The sequence below is a fragment of the Microcaecilia unicolor genome, chromosome 2, assembly GCF_901765095.1.
Source record: "Microcaecilia unicolor chromosome 2, aMicUni1.1, whole genome shotgun sequence".
Taxonomy (NCBI): domain Eukaryota; kingdom Metazoa; phylum Chordata; class Amphibia; order Gymnophiona; family Siphonopidae; genus Microcaecilia; species Microcaecilia unicolor.
Window position 1 is genome coordinate 450,031,397 of NC_044032.1, and position 20,541 is coordinate 450,051,937.

Sequence of the window (20,541 nt, forward strand, 5' to 3'; positions counted from 1 at the left end):
TAAAGTGAATCTGCAGGAGGCTTAGCTGAAGACAGAATGCCAAGTTCCTGGTAAGGCCTAAGCTCCTGGAAGGAGCATGATACCTCACTTGTTAGATGATTTCAATAGGAATGTGAATTTGTTTTTGAATGAATGGTATAATGAAATGATCTAATCACCAAAAATTCTTCCTGTGCACATCCCCTAGTTTCCAGTTAGTGAAGATAGTGGAACAGGGAATGCCCTGGAGAGTCTCCTAATACATATTTTAAAGATTTGGAAGCAGCTCTTGATTTGTTCTGAGTGGAGAACCCTTAAGGGGAAAGAAGTTCATCTCAAGGAAAGTCAAAATTAGACAGACAGCTATCCTCCATATGCACTGAAAAAATATCTATATATTAGCTGCTAAAATCTGTGGGGTTGATGTTCAAAGTGATTTAACTGGTCAGAAATGGCTCCTGGCCTGTTAAATTGCTCGATAGGGATTAACCGGTCATATTCAACGGTACTTAACTAGATAGTGCTGCTGAAAACACCCAGTCAGCACCCAACTGGCTATTTGGAGGGGGGGGGGGGTCTTCCAGAGGTAAAGTTAGCACTTGGCCAGTTAAGTGCTGATATTCGACACTTAACTGGCCAAGGTAACTGCATAAATAGGATCACATAAAAGTCAATCTTATCTTTATGTGGTTCACCATAGCTTGTTAAGTGCTGAATATCACACTTAACCAGCTATGTTTCGCTGGCCCATATACCCCAAAATTCATGGCCCAGCATTGAATTTCTAGAGATAATTCCAGCAGTGGGCAGCAAAATGCTGATCAGCGCTAGCTAAATATTGGACCCTATGTTGTTGGTCTCACTGCTAAACATCCTGGATTTAATTCTATAAATAGTGTCTAAAAAATCAATGCTGATAAAAATAGCACTTAGCTCTATTCTATAAATAGCCTCTACAGTTAGGTGCCATTTATAGAATAGCGCTTAGTGCTGGGAACTGCAACTACATTTAGGCATGAACATTTACACCAATGAAACCTTGGTGTAAATCCCTGAGCCTAAATTAGGTGTGGATCCCCTTTATTCTATAACAATGCATGTAAATGAAAGGAATGCCCCTATCCGCCCATGGTCACGCCCCCTTTTTGGACCCACATATAAAGTTAACACATGGATCCTGCACCTAAATTTACACACATATATTGGATTTTAATTAAATCCAATTAGCACCAATAATTGCTTATTAAGATCTCAATTATCAGTGCTAATTGTTTCATTATTCAATTAAATTAGTCCAAATTAGTGCACACAATTTTTAGCACTTTTTATAGAATTTGGGGGCCTATGTATATGAAGGAGAGAGTCTATTCAGGAGGTATTCAGTATATGTCACAAGGCAACATTGAATGTCTGGTAGGATCCACAGCTCCAGACAGTCACTGTGCATTCATGAGTCACTTTGCCAGACATTTACATTGTCACAATTCAGTCCTTTAGAGATGTCTTGCTGTTTTCCATCCTGCAGATGCTGCAGCAGGACACCAGGCTGAAGACAAAGGCAGCATGGATGATGAGGCCAGTGGGCAAAGGACACAGGCACATGACAGTCACTAAGAGCTAGGCCTGGGGGGAGTGACACCTGAAAGCCCTGCTGAGGAGCTTGGAAATGAGGAAGACCATGGCAAAGAGAATAGAGAAGGAGCATGTAAAGCATAGGAGCCAAAGAACATGCCATTGGGTAAAGAGGAGGTGGAAGATTGGGAGGGGAGAGATAGCAGGGGAGAGTGACCATAGCAGGATGAGTTTGAGGCAAAGGCACCTCAGAGCATGACATCAAAGCCCTGAGAAGGGGGAAGATATAATATTAGAGTTCACGAGAAACATCTGGCAGCACGCTGCACTATATGCTTGCATCCACCTCCTGCAACACACAGCTGTGGCATAGGGAAGAGAGAGGGAATGGGAGGGGTGACTCATAATTAGATGCATGGGTGGGGGATGTATATATACTTTGGAACAGTGGCGTACCAAGGGGGGGGCGGTGGGGGCGGTCCGCCCCGGGTGCACGCCACTGGGGGGGTGCCACGGCGCGCGCCTGTCAGCTGAGTTCGCTGACTTCGCTAACTTCGCTGCAGGTTACTTCCTGTTCCGGCCGGGGCAGAGGGAGCTGCAGCGAAGTTAGCGAAGTTAGCGAAGTCAGCTGACAGGCACACGCCGCGGCACCCCCCCCAGCGGCGTGCACCCAGAGGGGTGTCATTTTGCCGGGGGGGGGGGGGGGCGTGTGCTGCACCCGGGGGGGGGGGGGCGCATCTGCGATCCGCCCCGGGTGTCATGCCGGCTAGGATCGCCACTGCTTTGGAACACTTGAAATAAAATATGCTAACAAGTACAAGAAATGCATCTGAATGAATTCTTTCCTTGCAGCTAGAGCATGCTGGTGGACTTATGAGGGTGTCAGGTTCTGAAGCTGCATAGCCTCCTCCTCCTCCTCCTTATCATGGTCCATGCTTGGCAATATTGGTCCCTCTGTGATTGAGGGTTAGGTTGTGAAGCATACATCGAGTTATGCATATGTCTCATACTATGCATGAGGTGTACAGCAGTTCTCCCCCAGACCTATCCAGACACCTGAAGAGAGATTTCAAAATACCAAATGTCCTTTCAGGAGCAATATCTTAAAATGGGTTAGTTTTGCACAAACCATGACGGTAATGAATTTCATTTCCATGCCATGAGCTCAGTCTCCCAAATTTACTGCTAACACACGCTGTAGCACTTGCATAGTGTCAAAGAGAGCTTCCTTCTGGAGTTCATAAGATGTTACATATATAGACAACTTACCCAGGTGTGTCTGAAAATTCCTTTGGCACTCGAAATAGTAGGGAATATTTCTGTATCCTTTCTTACACATTTTATTGGTCTCAAGCTGCATTTTTTTGATACTTGAAGATCTTTTCTCTCTCTACAAGATTCACAGTAATGCCATTCTGTTGTTTTCTCTTTTTATCACTTTGTCCAGTTTTCCCACATCTAGCTTTTAATCAGTTGGAATGAGACTGTCCCATATATAACCTCTTCATTCTCTTTAGCATTCCAGTGCTTTTCCAATACAATGATTTTCTAATATTTACAAAGTTTCCAATGAATGAGGCATGCCACCTTGTTGTGCTTTTCTTTAAATTTTCTGCCATCAAAACTTTGTAGCTTGCTACAACAATAGTGACTTTTTTTCAGCTGTTTCTTACAGAATCTACAGATGTCTGTTGTACCAGTTTTTTCTATGCTTGCTCTAAACCATCTGATCTGTAATCTTCTGGCATGAGTTGCAACTATCAATTGCCCAGCCTTAGGTTTCAATTCAACTCTCCTTAAACATTCATGTCAAGTTTTGATCAACGAATGGTTCCTGCAGTAACACTTTGTATTTCCAATATACTTATGAATTTGCCATTTATTTTTCCTCAATTGCTAATCTAATTCCTTGAAAAGATTTTTTTTCTCTTCTTTCGCTAATTCTGTTGCTTTCTTCCTTTTTGTTACTAGTGGATTCTCATTCATTCCTTCTACTCATCAGAATGTTCATTCACATATAATGATGAAGATGGATTCTGGATGGGTTCTTTTTCATATTTCAATACATTTTGCTTATTTGGATCTAATGATGCTATCAAGTAAGCCTGGAGACCTATGATAGTAGCTCAGTAGGTATAATCTGTTCTATGAGAATTGTTTCTCCTTCAGCTTGGATAATATATAGTCTTGGCATACACTAAGTCTTATAAATGACCTACTGGGCATGGAGGAGTTTCCTTATTTATACATCCAGTTTTTCCAATGTGTTTAATAGAACAGACTATAATTCCAAAGTGGTATGAGAGAGCAGGAATTACCAGCTGGCTTGTATGTTAATAATGTTAATGCACACTTCCATATCAATTTTAATTGTCAGTCAGTCTTTTTCTGTTACATTTTTGGTATATTGTCAGATATGATGAACTGGTGAAACTTGCATTACACTCAGAACATTTAAAAGGATTCTCTCTGTTGTGGATTATATTCAGGCATATTTTCAAAGCACTTAGACTTACATAGTTTTATATTAACCTATGGAACTTTGTAAGTCTCAGTGCTTTGAAAATGAGCTTCATTGTGTCTTTGCAGATCTGATGACTGAGTGAAACGCTTATTACACTCAGTACATATAAAAGGTTTCTTTCTACTATGGATTATTTGTTGCATTTGTGGGTTTCTTACCTAACTGAAATTTTTATTGCACTCAATGACAGCCTTGGTAGTCCTTTGTGCCTCATTATAGTTCTGTTCAGTTATGGGAGTCATCAGCCAGGAACTGAGAGGATAGACCAGGGAGTATAAGTGATTGTGTACTTGATATTTGTAAGTTGTTACTCCATTAGTGCTCACAGAGGCTTGCAAGGTTTTTTTGTTACATATAGTGAGAGTCACCTGTTGGTAGAGAAAGAGCTGGTTAGTGATTGTTAGAGTGTGGTTAAGTGGTGTGCGGTCATAATACAATGAGCTCTGGAATGTGGGAATAATTTCCCTTATTTTCTTTATTTGCTAAATATAGTTTAGTACACAGGTATTTCATGCTAGTTTTTGACTTCAGCATTTGAACTGTTCTGATGTTTGAGAGTGTGAAAAGTTTAATATTGTTTTGTAATTTTGAAAGTGTGAGAGAGCTGTTTCCTTGATTGTTATCAGTTTCAGTGAAGTTGTTTATTTGAAAAGGTGTTAATTGCAAGCATTGTTATAATGACAGTGCAATAGAAAAGCAACAAAACTGAAAAGTATTTCTTGTTACTAATCAGTTGAAGTGTGAATTAAAACCCCCCACTTTGTTTGAGAAAGAGAAACTATTGGAATACAGATAAATATGAAGGAAAGGGCAAAAAAAAACATCAGTCTTGAGGGAATTACTGATGCAACAGCTGGTGAGAATGGGACTTTACAATGGGTAAAAACTGGAGTCTATCTAACTTACTGTTTCGGAGTGTGATAATGTATATTGATTGAGAAATCATTATTATTGCTTATTTGAAGCACCTGCAATGGTTGCCTGTTACCTAGTGTGTAAAATATAAGTTGTAGTTGGTGGTACATTTTGTGCTATATCAGCGCTCTTTTTTAAAAAATTTCCAACAAGCAGTGAAATGATATGTGATATAATGTTGGGTAAGTCGCATGTGAGCAAGAAATCAATTGTTGTATTGCTGCAGCCTTTACAATAAATTCCTACTTTCAGAAGAAAAAGCAGACTCGGGTGTTCACTTCAAAGAAAATGGAGTAGGGATGACAAGGGAAAAGGGGCAGGAAAATGGGAGGGGTGTAGTGAGAGGGCGGGCAAAGGTAAAAAAAAAAAAACAAGGCTGATCTGGTTGGCCTTTTACCCACTTACAACTGGTCAAGTCAAATGCATTCTTCTCAAATACACTAAATCACAACTTTCCCAGTTACCTTCTCAAATCAGCCCCTAATTTACATAAATTTAATGCTATCTCAGGGTCTATTTGCCTCTTAAAATGGCAACATTATTTTGACTCCCATAACGAAGAATACCCAAACCAGCCTAAGTGTAATCTCTAACTACAGACCAGTGATTTCAATCCAATTATTGTTAAAGGTAAGGGGTTATTCACGCATCAACTGATGGACTATATCCAACTTCACTCCATTTTACATAGCTCACAATCCAGTTTTGTTTTTTTTGAAAATTTTTTTATTGAGAGGAGAAACACACCATACAAAATACAAAATTGAGAACACAAGATACCAACATTACTGTTCAACAGAATTGCAGTACACAATACCAGTACACTTCATTCAGGGAGATAAGAATACCCTATTGCACATATCTCGTCCCCTTTGCCCTATATGAATACCAAAAGACCAGAACTGTACTGAAACAGGTGTTTCTCACTTTTTATTTATAATCCCAAAAACTAATAGAGTCCCCCCTTGATACCAACCTCCCTCCCCCTGTCCCACCCCTTCACCCATTCCTATCCCCCCCTGTCCCACCCCTTCACCCATCCCTATCCCCCCCTCTCCTATGCCTTCCCTACTCATATTAACATAACACAACATAAAGCGGATTAAGTACAATCCAGTTTAAGACCTTCTCACCACCCTCCTAGCTAAATTTAGATGAGAACTTAGCTTTGGTAGTAAAATATTAATCCAATTTAATATGTCCAGTGCCTTTGATACTGTTGATAATAATATCCTTCTAAACATCCTTGACCATTATGGAATCTGTGGAGCTCTGTTAAAATGGTTCTCAGGTTTCCTAAGGTCTAGATCATACCAAATGAAACAATCAGGTACAATTTCATCAGCACAGTTCCCTGTTTGTGGAGTGCCCCAGGGCTCTCCTTTGTCCCCCATCCTATTTAACATCATGTTGATTTCATTAGGCATTTTACTGGAGAAAAATGGTCTCCCAACATTCATTTATGCAGACAATGTTACCATCTATATTCCATTCACTAAAAAAAAATAAATGAAATTACTCATATCATCAGATTAGGTTTCTCTCTAATGGAATCTTGGGCATCCGATTTCAAATTAAAACTCAACACCGATAAAACTAAATTCTTAATAGTTACTAATCCTCATCACTATAAATCTTAAAATCATTTACCATTGAGAACATCACATATACCCTTGACTCAATTGTAGGAGTCACAATTTACCAATTTCTCACTCTAGATAACCACATTTCTAAAGTGGTATCAAGTGTCTTCAATTCATTATGGAAATTGAGGAGACTAAGACCATTCTTCACAAAATCAGTCTTCCACACTCTAGTTCAATCCCTTCTAACAAAATTTTATTACTGCAACTCTATTTACGCAGAACTTAAAGAGGATCTCCTCAAAAAACTACAAACCGCTCAAAACTTCCACGTCTGATATTCAGACTACCATGCTTCGCCAAAGCAACCCCCCTTCTGTATGATTTGAATTGGCTGCCAATAAAAGATAGAATATCATTCAAGCTATGTACCTTCATTCACAACATTTTGTATGATTCAGCCCCAATATACGTGACCAACCTCATTGAATTACCCTCACATAATGCCTCTAAATCATCTGGAGAATATCTTATTCTACATTTCCTGAAATGTAAGAAATTAACCTACAAAACAATCCATACTGCTAACTTTTCATATCAAGGCACTAAAATTTGGAACTCCTTACCTAAAACCAACAAATACGCCGATGATTATTTGTTATTCCGAAGTCAATTGAAAACTCATTTCTTCAGTGTAGTCTTTAAGGAAATACACTCTTCTCAAATAAACTCATGGCATTAATTTTTACATTATCCTAACTCCCACTACTCCTGTCTATCTCAGCTTATCCTAGCCCTTAACTTTTTCCTCCATATTTCAATTATCTAGCTTAAATCACTAAGGGCCCTGTTTACTAAGGGCGTCTTTTACTAAAGCTTAGCTCGAGTTATCTGCAGCAAGGCCCATAGGAATAAAATGAGCCCTGCTGCAGATAACTCAAGCTAAGCTTTAGTAAAAGACCCCCTAAGTCATGCTGTAGGCACGCAAACATTTTAGCGCATGCAAACGATAGAGACAAAGGGTGTCTCTATCGTTAGCATGCACTAATTTTTAGCACAGAAGGCTTGGTGATAAAGAAATCATTGACATCTATGTTGGTATTTTTACTCTTGTACCACCCTCTATCCTTACCCCTTTCAGACTAGATTGAATCTGTTATCAAAATTCTCAATACTGTTGCATCTACTAAAGATACAACTGTTAACCCTCAATGGCATTTTTCTCCATGGTATCATTCTGCACACTTAAACAAGAACTCTGAAGTGAAGAAAGAAAGTGGAGAAAACAGTGTTCTCATTCTACCAGTTTGAGAAACAAAAATAAATATGTTGAGTATTGTTTGGCTATTCATGCTGCTAAAAAGGATTACTATACTCAAACTATAAAATGCACCAATAATAACTCCCCCCCCCAAAAAAAAAAAAATATTCCAACTATTAAACTGCATTTCCCCTTCCTGTCTGCCTTCTCCTCCCCTTTCTAAATATTTTCCTTTATTGGATACTGTGGCCTAAACAATAATTCAGTACTTCTGCATCTAATCTTAAACCCCCTCCCCCCCTTTTAGAAAGCCGTGCAGCAATGCCGAGACAGCCCATTTACTTTGAATGGAATGTGTAGGCATTACAGCACCATCAGATGCTAGTGCGACTTTGTAAAAGGGGGTGGGGTGGGGTTAGTCTGTTATCAAGCGAACGTACAGTGGATAACGAAGACAAGCGTTAGTCTGTTATCAACACAGAAACCAGTCAGCTCTGTGTATTGGGTAGTTACTGGCATATCTTCAATATTGCCCCGTTCAAGATCTTTTAACTTTATTCCTAAGTCTTCATTTTTCTACCTCCCCAAATGGCCCTTGGCCAGCCCGCCTAGCTAAGTGACTTCACTTATCTCCCTTGCCTTTTTTTTGTGACCCTTATTACACTTAGGGCCCCTTTTAAAAAGTGACAGTACCCGTACTGCTGCCTTGCCACATGCCAATCCAATACTACTGCCGGCCAACTGCAAGAACCCCACCATGCGCCATTTCTGGTGCTGAAAAAATACTTTTATTTTATTTTTAGAATTGGGAGCTTTCCCAGCAGTAATCAGGCAGCTATGTACACTGCCTGGTTACCACTGGGTTAGCATGGAAGCCCTTACCGCCTCCTAAATAGGTGGTGGAAATGACTCCCCTGGGAAATGGCTGCACGGCAAGTATTCACCTTACCACATGGTAAAAGGGGCCCTTAGTTTGCAATCTGGCATTTTCTCTGAATCATGAAAAATTGCTATGTTGACCCCTAAATTTAAAAAGCCCTCTCTTGAACCTACTATTCTACTTAACTACCATCCTATCTCAAATTTTCCCCTCTTTTTCAGGTTCTTAGAAAAGATAGTGTTAAACCATCATACATCATTTTCTGAAAAGGCATTTGTGTTACATTCTAGGCAGGCGGGTTTTAGGAAGTTTCATAGTATTGAAACTTTGCTTACAGCTTTTCATGATGAGGTATGTGTTTCACTTGATAAAAGAAATCCACTATCATTTTTTTTAGATCTTACCTCGGCATTTAATATGATTGACCACCAGTAGCTTCTTCAACATCTTTCCTATATTAGTATTTCAGGTACGGTTCTCTCTTGGTTCATTTCTTAATTCTCTGTTCGCTCATATCAAATCTTTTGGGCTCTGACTTAAAAAAAAAAAAAGCCTCTACACTTCTGGAGTCCGTCAGGGTTCTAACTTGTCTCCCATTCTCTTTAACCTCTTCATTTCTCCTCTAATTACCCTGATTCAATCCTATGGTTGTAGCCCGTACTGTTATGCAGACAATATTCAAATTCTATTCGCTCTTCCACCTAATTCCACTGTTATCAGCCCTCTCAATTATTGTCTTGAACAAGATTCTAAATGACTGGAGAATCATAAATTATCTTTAAATATCACTAAATCAGAGTTCATAATTTTTTTTTATCCTTTTTATATCTCCAAGGTCATTCCCTTGTCTTTAAAGATCAGATTAGAATACTTGGAGTCATTTTTGATCATAAACTAACTTTCAAGCAATCAATCTTCTTTTTGTTGCCCTTCAATACATCTTGTCATATAAACCTTATCTCCTTGAATCTTGTATTTGCTCACTTTTCTTGTCCTTGGTCATCATCACTTAGATCTCTGTAAATCTCTTTTCTCAAGTCTCCCACTAACATCTCTTAAATGGCTTCAACTTGTTTAGTCAATTGAAGTTAAACTTCTACATAACTCACATAGGTTTGATCACATGACACCCTTCCTTAAAATCGAACATTGGATACCTGTTTCTGCATATATTTAATTTAAACTATTAACCTTTGTCTACAGAGGTCAACAACCTTCTGCTCCTGATTACATTTCCAATTTAATCCAAGCATATCATCCATCACACAGTCCACTCTTTTCGGCAATCACTATTGCGTCTCCCTCCTCCCTCTGTTTTATGGCTAGACACGATCAGGGACACAACATTTTCACATGCAGCCCCAAAACTGTGGAATACATTACCACAGGAACTTAGGGCCGACCCTTCATTTCCAGTTTTCAAAAAGCATTTGAAAACCTGGCTTTTTCAACAGGTAGTCGCTACCTAAGGCTATAATTCTTTCTTTCTTTTTTCCTTTCCCTTCTATTCTCCTTCTTTCCTATTTAGATTTTCATTTGAACTCCTCTGAGTCTTGTTTTGTACACCGCCTTGCTGCTTTATTCTGAATAGTGATGCATCAAGTCTTTGGAAATAAATAAAATAAATATGGAATAAGATAGCTGAATAGAAAGGAAGGTGAGCCAGTATGCATAATCTGAAAGGTAAACAGTAGAATTTTTAAGGCTATAGAAAAACATACTAATTCCTAGGGACCAATATAGACCCATGAGTGACACCACAGACCAATGACCGAGGGAAGGATGATGTGGAGCCAGAAAGAACAATAAAGGAGCAACCTTACAAGAAGGAGGAGAACCACTGGTGAAAAGAGCAACTAGCCCTTCAGGAATGGGTCCTAAAGAAGTGAAAGTAGTGCTGTAGCCAGGGCTGTGTGGGTCAGGTGGTCACACAGGGCACAAATATAGAAGAACATAAAAATTGTGTGCAGCCTACTGTCCTCTCTTATTGGCAGTAATAAAGTGTAATGTAATACGTCATTTGTATTCCGCCAACTCCCAACAAAGGTTTAAAGTGGATCACAATTTAAACAAATTAACAAAAATATATATAGTTGTATCTAAACAAAAACAAAATAAATGTCTTTAAAGATTTCCAGAAGTCATAGTTCGCAACTCATAAGGTGAACACCAGAGTCAAACAGCTTGACAAGAAACTCAGTTCTCTAAGATTTTTTTTTATAGTAATCCCCAGACACTGAGAGAAAGTAAATAAGTCGAAACCCTACTGCTCTAGACGATCTGTAATTACCAGGAAATGAGAACAAGCTTACTAGATATTTTAGGCTAGTACCATCAAAAATTTTATATATCAAACACACCAATTTAATCCTAGCCTGTATTGGCAACCCAAGTAAATGAACAAATGCTCTCGTTGCTATGTTGTATTTCTTCAAACAGAAAATGAGTTCAGCAGCAACATTCTGAAGCAACTGAAGCTTGGTACAGAGTTTAGCTGTTACAAATTAATATAAACTATTACAGTAATCTAAATGAGATAAGATGAACGCCTGAACTAGCAGAGAGAAATGATGCTCTGTAAATAAAGACAAATCCTACAAAGTAAATGAAGTTTTAAAAAACAGTGCTAATGATGTTATTAACCTGTGGCTCAAAGGATAATGTCATGTCCAACTAAAAGCTCCAAACATTGGAGACATGGAGGGGCATTTTCAATATGACGTCTACATCCAACTTTAGATGTTTTGCAAAAAAAAAAAAAAACATCCAAAATCTGAATAGGAAAGAAGTTCATTTTCAAAAAAGAAAAACGTCTATTTTTTGTTTTCAAAATACTGTTTCTAAAAAGGTTTTGTGCTTTGGATATTTTGTTTTTTGGTTCATTAAAAAAAAAAAAAAAAAAAAGTCCAAGTGAAAAATGTAGAAAATCAAGCTATTCGGATGTAGGAGATGCCAGCATTTTTAGTAGACTGGTTTCCTAGACATTCCAGGGCCTGCATGCTGCTCTAAGATCTGGCTCTAACATCTGAGGCTGTCATAGAGGCTGCTAAATCATATTTGTATTCACATTTGTGGGGGGTGGGAGGGGGTCAGTGACCACTGGGGGGTATTGGTGGGGGGTTACTCTTGATTCCCTTCAGTGGTCATCTGGTCATTTAGGGCACCCTTTTATGCCTTATTCATTATAAAAACAGGTCTAGGTCAAAATGTGTTAGTATTAGTCCTGGATGGTTTTGTTTTGTTCCATTATGGCTGAAAGGTGTCCAAGTGTTAGGAACAACCAGATCCCACCCCTGACATGCCCCCTTGTGATTTGAACGCACTTCTGATGGACTTCATAGAAAAACATCTAAAATTGGTTTTGGAAATACCAATTTGGATGTTTTTGTGAGAAAAACATCTAAATGTAAATGTATGCCACTTTTGAAAATGAGCTCCCTAGTCTGCCAGAAGAAAAAAAAAAGCATTTGGCAAAGTTAATCTCTTAGGAGAATGATGTAACCAAAGCAATATTGCCTTCTCCCTGTTAAGTTTAAATCCATGATTCTTACTGTGTGTTGAAATCTTTGAGAAAATATCAGATGCTCTAGACATGATAACTATAGGATGGGGGTGGGAATGCCAAATGGGCATGTCACACAGGGCACAACTATAGCTCAGTACAGTCCTGAGTGGTAGATCTGGATGGTTTGAGGCAAACAAAATTGTTCATAGAAGAGGCCTTAAGACTACCAAATTTGTGTGGTTCCACCTCAACTGTAGTAGCTTCTGTGCTGCTTTGGAGGAAACGGAAATGGGACTTGATATACCTCCTTTCTGAGGTTTTGCAACTACATTCAAAGTGGTTTACATATATTCAGGTACTTATTTTGTACCAGGGGCAATGGAGGGTTAAGTGACTTGTCCAGAATTACAAGGAGCTGCAATGGGAATTAAACTCAGTTCCCCAGGATCAAAGTCCACTGCTCTAACCACTAGGCTATTCCTCCACTAGCAACATTCCATGTAGAAGTCTGCCCTTGCAGATCAGCAATGCGGCTGCGCAGGCTTCTGTTTCTGTGAGTCTGACATTCTGCATGGAATGTTGCTAGTGGAATAGCAACATTCCATGTAGAATCTCAGTTGCTAGTGGAATAGCAACATTCCATGTAGAATCTCAAATACTAGCAACAGAATCTCAATAGTAGCAACATTCCAAGTAGAATCTCAAATAGTAGCAACATTCCATGAAGATTCTCAAATAGGGAAAGGGAAATGGGACTTGATATACCACCTTTCTGAGGTTTTTGCAACTACAAAGTGGTTTACATATATTCAGGTACTTATTTTGTACCAGGGGCAATGGAGGATTAAGTGACTTGCCCAGAGTCACAAGGAGCTGTAGTGCGAATTGAACTCAGTCCCCAGGATCAAAGCCCACTGCACTAACCACTAGGCTACTCCTCCAAGGAAAGCAGCAAGAAGTGATTCTATAGCCAGCCAGGACCTTCTTTCCATGCAATGCATTATCCTCTTGTACATATCACACATTATAACCAGCTATCCATTAAGCAATAACCGGGAATATTTAGCAGGAGATAGCCGGCTATCTCCTACTGAATATCGTTGGATAACTGGCCAAGTACCATTTAACTGGCCAGGAGCCTGTCCTGGCTGGTTAAATAGTTTTGAATATCAGCAAGAATATGCTTAGACAGCTGAACGTGTAAATTCTAATTTTGCCTATTAGCGCCGATAATTGCTGCCAATAATTGGCAAATTATCAACACTGATTGACTTGTTAAACAATTATGTTGCGTGAGAAATTTGGCCACACTGCCAAATTTACGTGCACAACTTTAGTCATTATATATAGAATCTGGGGGATAGTGGGTAATTCTGTAACAGTAAGCCTATATTCAATTCAATTCAATTTAGGTCTTACATACCGCTAATATCCCCTGTTTAGGGGTTCAATGCGCTTTACATGGTTAAAGGAAACAACAGTTACAATATTAAAAATAGGACATTGGGTGAATACAATGGATATAAAGCGTTACAAGGTGTGACTAATCAGTGTTATATTTGATAGTCTAGAGTTTGGTAGGGGGTCCATGATCGGTGATTTTCATGTAGCTGTGTTATAATTGATAGTTCTAGAGTTTGTTAGGGAATCTATCTATATATAGGTGTCCAGAGGGTGCCTGATAGGTGCATATTCTATAAAGGGATGTAAGTGCTTATTTTTCTTTATAGAATACTAGTGTAACTGGGTATATACATATATATGTGCTTAGGTGTGAGCACTCGCACTTTCTGTAAATGTGTACTGTTTCTATAAAATTTTACCCTTAGACTGTACTGAAAGAATGCCCTTACTTTTACTTTAAAAACTGCCTAAAAAATATACTTCACTTTTTGGACAGAGTAGAAGCAGGGTTGTGATATATTTTATAAAATACACAATTTTACTCTTATATTTGAGAGTTGAGAGGGCTGAATGTAAGGAGGAGGAAGAAAGTGAGCTGTGTGAGGAAGAGAGATGTGTGTGTGAGAAAGAATGAGGAGGAAGAGTATAGTAAATATGAGATAGGATAAAGTGAATTAAAAAAAAAGAGCTATGCTGTATATGAAAGAAAAGAAATGGGGCCTAGAAATGAGAGCAACAAAAGAAGAAAGAGGGAGCAGGAAGGAAATATCTAAAAGACAGTGTGAAAGCATAGGATGGAACAAATGCTAGATGGTGACCAAAGTCATTTTTTTCAGTTTCGGCTGAAACAAAATCTGCAGCCAAAATATACTGCTTGGTTTTTGCTGAATTTGAAGCCAAAACTGAAACTGGATGCTATTAGCCTGAATTGGTGCTAGGTCCCGGCTCAGACCCTACTCCCTTCCTGAACAGAAGGCCATTCCCTTTTCCTTTCTCTCCCCCACCCAAACAGGAGGAACCATCCATCTATCTATCCCTCCCTCCCTCTCCCCCAAACAGGATGAACCATTCATTTGTCCCTCCCTATGTCTCCCGTTCAGGAGGAACATCACCCCTCCTCCCTCCCAGACTCATCCATAGCCTCCCTCCCCAGGCCTACCTTAAATCCTGGTGATTTTGTGGTCTAGGTGGCACAGGAGTGATCCCCAGTCATTCCTGTCTATCCCATCTCCAATCTTAAAATGGCTGCTGTGACCCTCAGCAGTAATCTCACAATTTTGCCGCTGAAGGTTGCTGTAGCCATTTTAAGGGTAGAGACAACATGGGCAGGAGCAACTGGGGATTGTTCCTGCCCTATCTAAGCCACTAGACAGCCAGGATTTAAGGTAGGCCCAGAGAAACCTATGGAAGGATCTCAGAGAGGGGTTCCTCCTGCTTAGAGGAGGAGGGAGGAAGAGGAAGGGGGAATGGGACACAGTCCAAAGTTTCAGCTTTAGCCAGCAGTGAACTAGGGTTTTTGACTGGAATGAGGTTGAATACAGATTTTGGGCTGGTTTCTATGCTGAAACCAAAATCAAAATTTGGTCAGTCTCTATGGAGCAGGTATATGTGTGTGCATCAGCAATTGTATGCGCTAATAGAGTTGGGATGTGGAAACCTAATTTAAAGGTTCATAGCTTTCTATGGGGCCCTTATATTAAGCTGCGATAAAAGGGGTCCTGCACTAGCATCAACATGTTTTTGATGCACACCGAGACCCCCTTTAACCACAGCGGGTAAAAAGCTGTCTTTTTTTGTCCATAGGAAATGGCTGTGCAGTAAGTGAACCACTTAACACACAGCTATTTTGGGGGGAGCCCTTACCGCTACCCATTGAGATGGCAGTAGGGGCTTCCGTGCTAACTCATTGGTAACCATACAGCTATTACAGCCAGGTAAACCCTGGAGTTACAAAAATAGAAGTATTTTTCTAGCACCAGAAATGGCGAATGCTGGGGGCGGGAACTACTTCTGAGCTCCTGTGGTAGTTCGTCAGTATCTCCGGATTGGCATGAGGCAAACCCATTGCCACAAGCCAACCCTTTAGTAAAAGGGCCCCTATGTCAGAGCTTCTCAAAATATGGGTTGAAACCTGCATTTGGGGTTGCAACTTGGGTGAGGTCTCCATAGGCAGATCGTCATTCAGCACCTCCAGAGATGAGGGGAGGGGCAATTATATTTGGCTGCAATATTGGGATCACAACCACAAAAAGATTAGTAAGTACTGAACTATGTTGTCTTTATACTATAGAATTCCTATTATAAAACAAGCTTTTTGAAGATTTAAGCACTTGGTGCAAGGGGGAATACTGCTAGAACCACTTGGCAATAATGATTGTAAGTTAATTAAATAATAAAGGGATAATATTAAGTAACTTTACTATAGTAGCATTGGACATTTAAAAAAGGGAGATTAGGATAAAATGAGAAATTAAAAGGGTCACTTGCAAAGGTTAAAAATCTACCTGAAAGATTGTTAATAAGTTGTCCTTCAAGATCTTAAAAAAAGGGGGGGGGGGGGGAATTTCAAGGTCCATTTTCTCTGTCAAAAAGAAATACACCATAACAGTAACAAAAAATACATTTTATTCAGTTTTCCTTTGAAATATCTACATTTTCTATGTTGATGTTTATGAAACGGGAAAGAATTTCTCCACAATGTAGGAGAACCAAGTTTATTGAGACCACCATTTAAAACACGACTGCACATGACAATGCTCAAGAATTCTGGAAAACTTCCTAGAGCTCTGACCTGTATAAACACATATCATGCTTTTTAAAATGTTCTTCCTGAAGTGCGGCCATAATTGTTTTGTACTATTCATCCACATTTTAAGAATAAACTCCTACACAGATCAATTTTGCTAATACCTGATGCAAACAAAAGGGGAGATTTGGGCCAGAAGACACTGTGAAAGAGGTATATGACAAGGCCCAAACAGAGGTCTCTTGATGACAAATATTTGCATTGGCAGTGTCTTTCCTTTGTTAAAAATTAACATGAGAAAGCAAGACTAATTTACAGAGGATCGTGGAACCTATTTTTCCCAAGGCTTTCTACATTATAATTTCTATCTGTCTCTAATAGATTCCATGTGTAGAACTTCTGCCTATGTCTCTAGAGTCTTCATATTTCACTGCAGCAAGCTGAGAAATACAGCAGTACTAAGAGTCAATAATGGATCCCATAACATGATTTATATTAAGCAAGCCTCCTCTATAGCGTGCATTTATAATGAAGAAGATATTTTGGACAAGGGCATTTAACCACAGTCATAGATTTGAGATCAGGGTTGTCAGAATCTGAAAGCTGTGAGGATGGAAATTTATAGGCAGCCTAGACAGCCTTAACCCCTCTGAATCAATGTCTAGGAGTAGGATACATTTAGAGGGCAAAAAACAAATCATAATGACCAAAACTGATGAATTTTCTCTTCTAAATTTCTAACCTTAAATTAATGGAAACTGGCCACATTTATGCAGGTTGCTGACAGAGTGTACGGAAATGCTGACTGCTATAAAAAACAAAATGGCAACCCATAGGTACACTTCTGATCCAAGATGACAGCCACCTGGTAGCAGCATGAATGAGGTGATTCATCAGTCTCTCTGCCTGAGAGTCAATATGGTGCATTGTACAGTGACACAGCCTCCAATGAGCGAGTCTGGAAAGGAGCTGGGGGCTGTCCACTGGGGAGGCTATTTGCCACTAGAGTAGACCATTCTTGCATTTGCGACAAAATTTGATGTTTGAATTCAATGCTCCCTCATAGTTTGACAAGCTATGTTTGCAAAAATGTTATGTTCTGCATCTATTTTATAAGCTGAGTTCAAATTTGTATGCTACAAGCCTTCAAAAGTATTATTTTAATAATTGTTTAAATGAAAGTAGTTCTACATTAAGGGGTAAATATTCAACCAGTAGTGGTGAGCAGTTTTGTAGCCACTGGTGGCATTGTCCACAAATATTTCAGTATCGGCATTGAATATCACAGTTTAGGTGGTCAGCAATCTTTTATGCAATTAAGTGCAATATTCAGCACTTAGGGGGTCTTTTACTAAAGCTTAGCTTGAGTTATCTTCAGCAGGGCCCATTTTATTCCTATTGGCCCTGCTTCAAATAACTCAAGCTAAGCTTTAGTAAAAGATCCCCTTAGCTACCTAAGCAACACCACATAAAGACAGGATTGACTTTTATGCGGTCCAGTTTGCTTAACTCAGACTGTTAAGTGCTGAATATCAGCATTTAACTTCATAAGTGCCAACTCCACCTCTGAACTACCCACAAAATAGCCAGTTTTCAGTTTAGTGGTCTGTGGTGATATTCTACGATAGTAACCAGTGAAGTGCCGCATCAGTAGATAGCCCTGCACAAGTGATTTAATTGGCCAGGAGCCATACTAGAATGACTACTATTACCTGATCTAGAAATAATGGCAGTTCAGATTAGAGACAATTCTTTGCCTGTTATATTAACCTGTTTGACATGCTGAGTTGCCCCGAGTAGTTCAATAAGGGCTAAAGATGATTTTTATGTTTATTATTAGGGGATGTGAATCTTCAATTAGATGATTTGGAAACTTATATTGTTAAGGATTTTAGTTCTTTTTTGGACTCATTGTCTTTTAGGATCTGTTATCCACAACCCACTCCTGAACTTGGTCATCAGTTGAATGTGGTTGCATTTTCAATTACTCTAAACGAGAATTTAAATATATATCTTTTGGATGGGGTTTGGACAGAATCCCTTTAGTCAGATCATTTTTATATAGTTTTATTCATTATTGGAAAGGATTTCAGAAGAAGATAGTTAATACAAAGTGAGCTTATTTTACCAAATGGAAGATAGGTAACGTGTTGAGGGGCATAGTAGAATGGGGCGCCCAACTGTAGGCTGATTGTATTAATACCACTTTTAGTGAAATTAATGGAAGGGAGTGTTGCTGTACAGCACAATATCCTCCATTTTTCACAATCGGGGTTTCGATCTAAATTCAGTACAGAATCTGTAATGGGATTTTTCTTTGATATAGTGAGATTATGGCTTAGTGAAGGGAAAACATTATTGCTCCTTCAGTTTGATTTTTCAAATGCTTTTGATTTAGTTGATTTTGATATTCTTCTACAGATTTTGGATTCCATTGGGATCTCTGATTCAGTTAGGTACTGGTTTTATGTTTTTTTTTTTATTTTGCAGGAGACATAAAATTAGAATATCTGCTGATTTGTCAGTCAGTTGGAACAATGTGTCTGGGGTCCCACAGGGATCTCCCTTGTCCCCTTTGTTGTTTAATTTATATATTCATTCTTTGTGTTTCATATTGGAGAAATTAGGGTTAATGTTTTTTAGTTATGCAGATGATAGAACTGTTCTTCAGTTCAAGGTGATGTTTATACAACAACAACCATTTCTAAAGTGCTACTAGGGTTACGCAGCGCTGTACAATTCAGACATAGAAGGACAGTCCCTGCTCAAAGAGCTTACAATCTAAAAGACAAGAGAACAATCTAAAGACAAGTGAACAATCTAGAGGACGAGTGAACAGTTAATCTGATAGGGTGGATAGATTGGGGTATTTTATATATTTTTTTATATATTTTTATACAGAGCTAACTTCTTTGCAGTTCGTATTTCATACTGCAGAAAATTAGATGACAATTCATAGGTTAAAACTGAACACTGATGGAACAAAGTTGTTGCTGATTATGGGCTCCAGGGAACCAACAGAACCCAATATTGTCATCAATCACCAGGTTTATTCTTTTGCTTCTTCTGTGAAAGTTTTAGGGGTGTTTTTGGATTCTACAGGTACCCTAGAGCTAGAAGTTAGTAAGGTGACTCAGAAAACATTTTTTCTAATGTGTAAATTATGCTGTATTCATAAATATTTTCAGGAATACCAATTTCAATTGTTGGTCCAGGCTTTGTTGCTAAGCTCTTTAGATTATTGTAATATAATATATCTAGGCAGTCTTCAAGCATTGTTGCAAAAGTTACAAACAATTCAAAATACTGCGTTGAGATTGATCTTTTTCTTTAAAATGCTCTGATCATTTGTCAGCTTTTCTAAAGATCATTCATTGCCAGTGACTACCAGGGTTCTATTTAAACTGTCGTGTTTAATGAAGGTTTGTTATGGTTTTGCTCCTTTTTATCTGTTAAGCTGCTTTACCCTGTCAAAAATAGTATGAGCTTCTCGGTCATTGAATTTATTTTCTTTTCCATCAATGAAGGGCAAAGTAAGAAAGAAGTGTATAGATTCTTTGCTTTCTTTTCAGGTTGCTAAAATAGATAAAGAAGTTTCTTCCTTGATAGTCCAGGCATCAATTTATGTACATTTTAGACACTTACTTAAGCTGAGAATAATTGGGAGGTGTGGCCTAATAGGGTGGGGGCAGGGAAGTCTACAACCCAGCAGGAAATTCTGCCCATATTCATAAAGGCTGGGGAAGAGCAAAGCAAGTATCCTAATTGGGGAAGCAATAAGTCAGGCTGTGAGCTAAAAAGAAGGGAGGGGTTGATACCTGGGCTCTCTTGAAAATATCTCCCGAGAGGTAGAGAATGCTAGAAGGATAGGGAGGAAGAAAGGAAGTGAAGAAACACTGATAGCCTATAGCCACAGTCATGGAACTAGAACAGAGCCTGACCTCAAAAGCCTTGTGAGGGAAAGACTGGCCAAAAGACCCAAAATTAGAAATACAGAGAAGGACAAGGTATTTACCTCTAATTTGAGAACAATGTTTTCCTCCACCTCTGCATCTGTAAGGGACAAATTAGGGGTGTAGTTATCAACATGGGCTATCATTAAGACATATTATTTTACCACTAATTCATGCTATTTTAGAACAGATCTCATTTTATGTAATGTGACCTAGTTA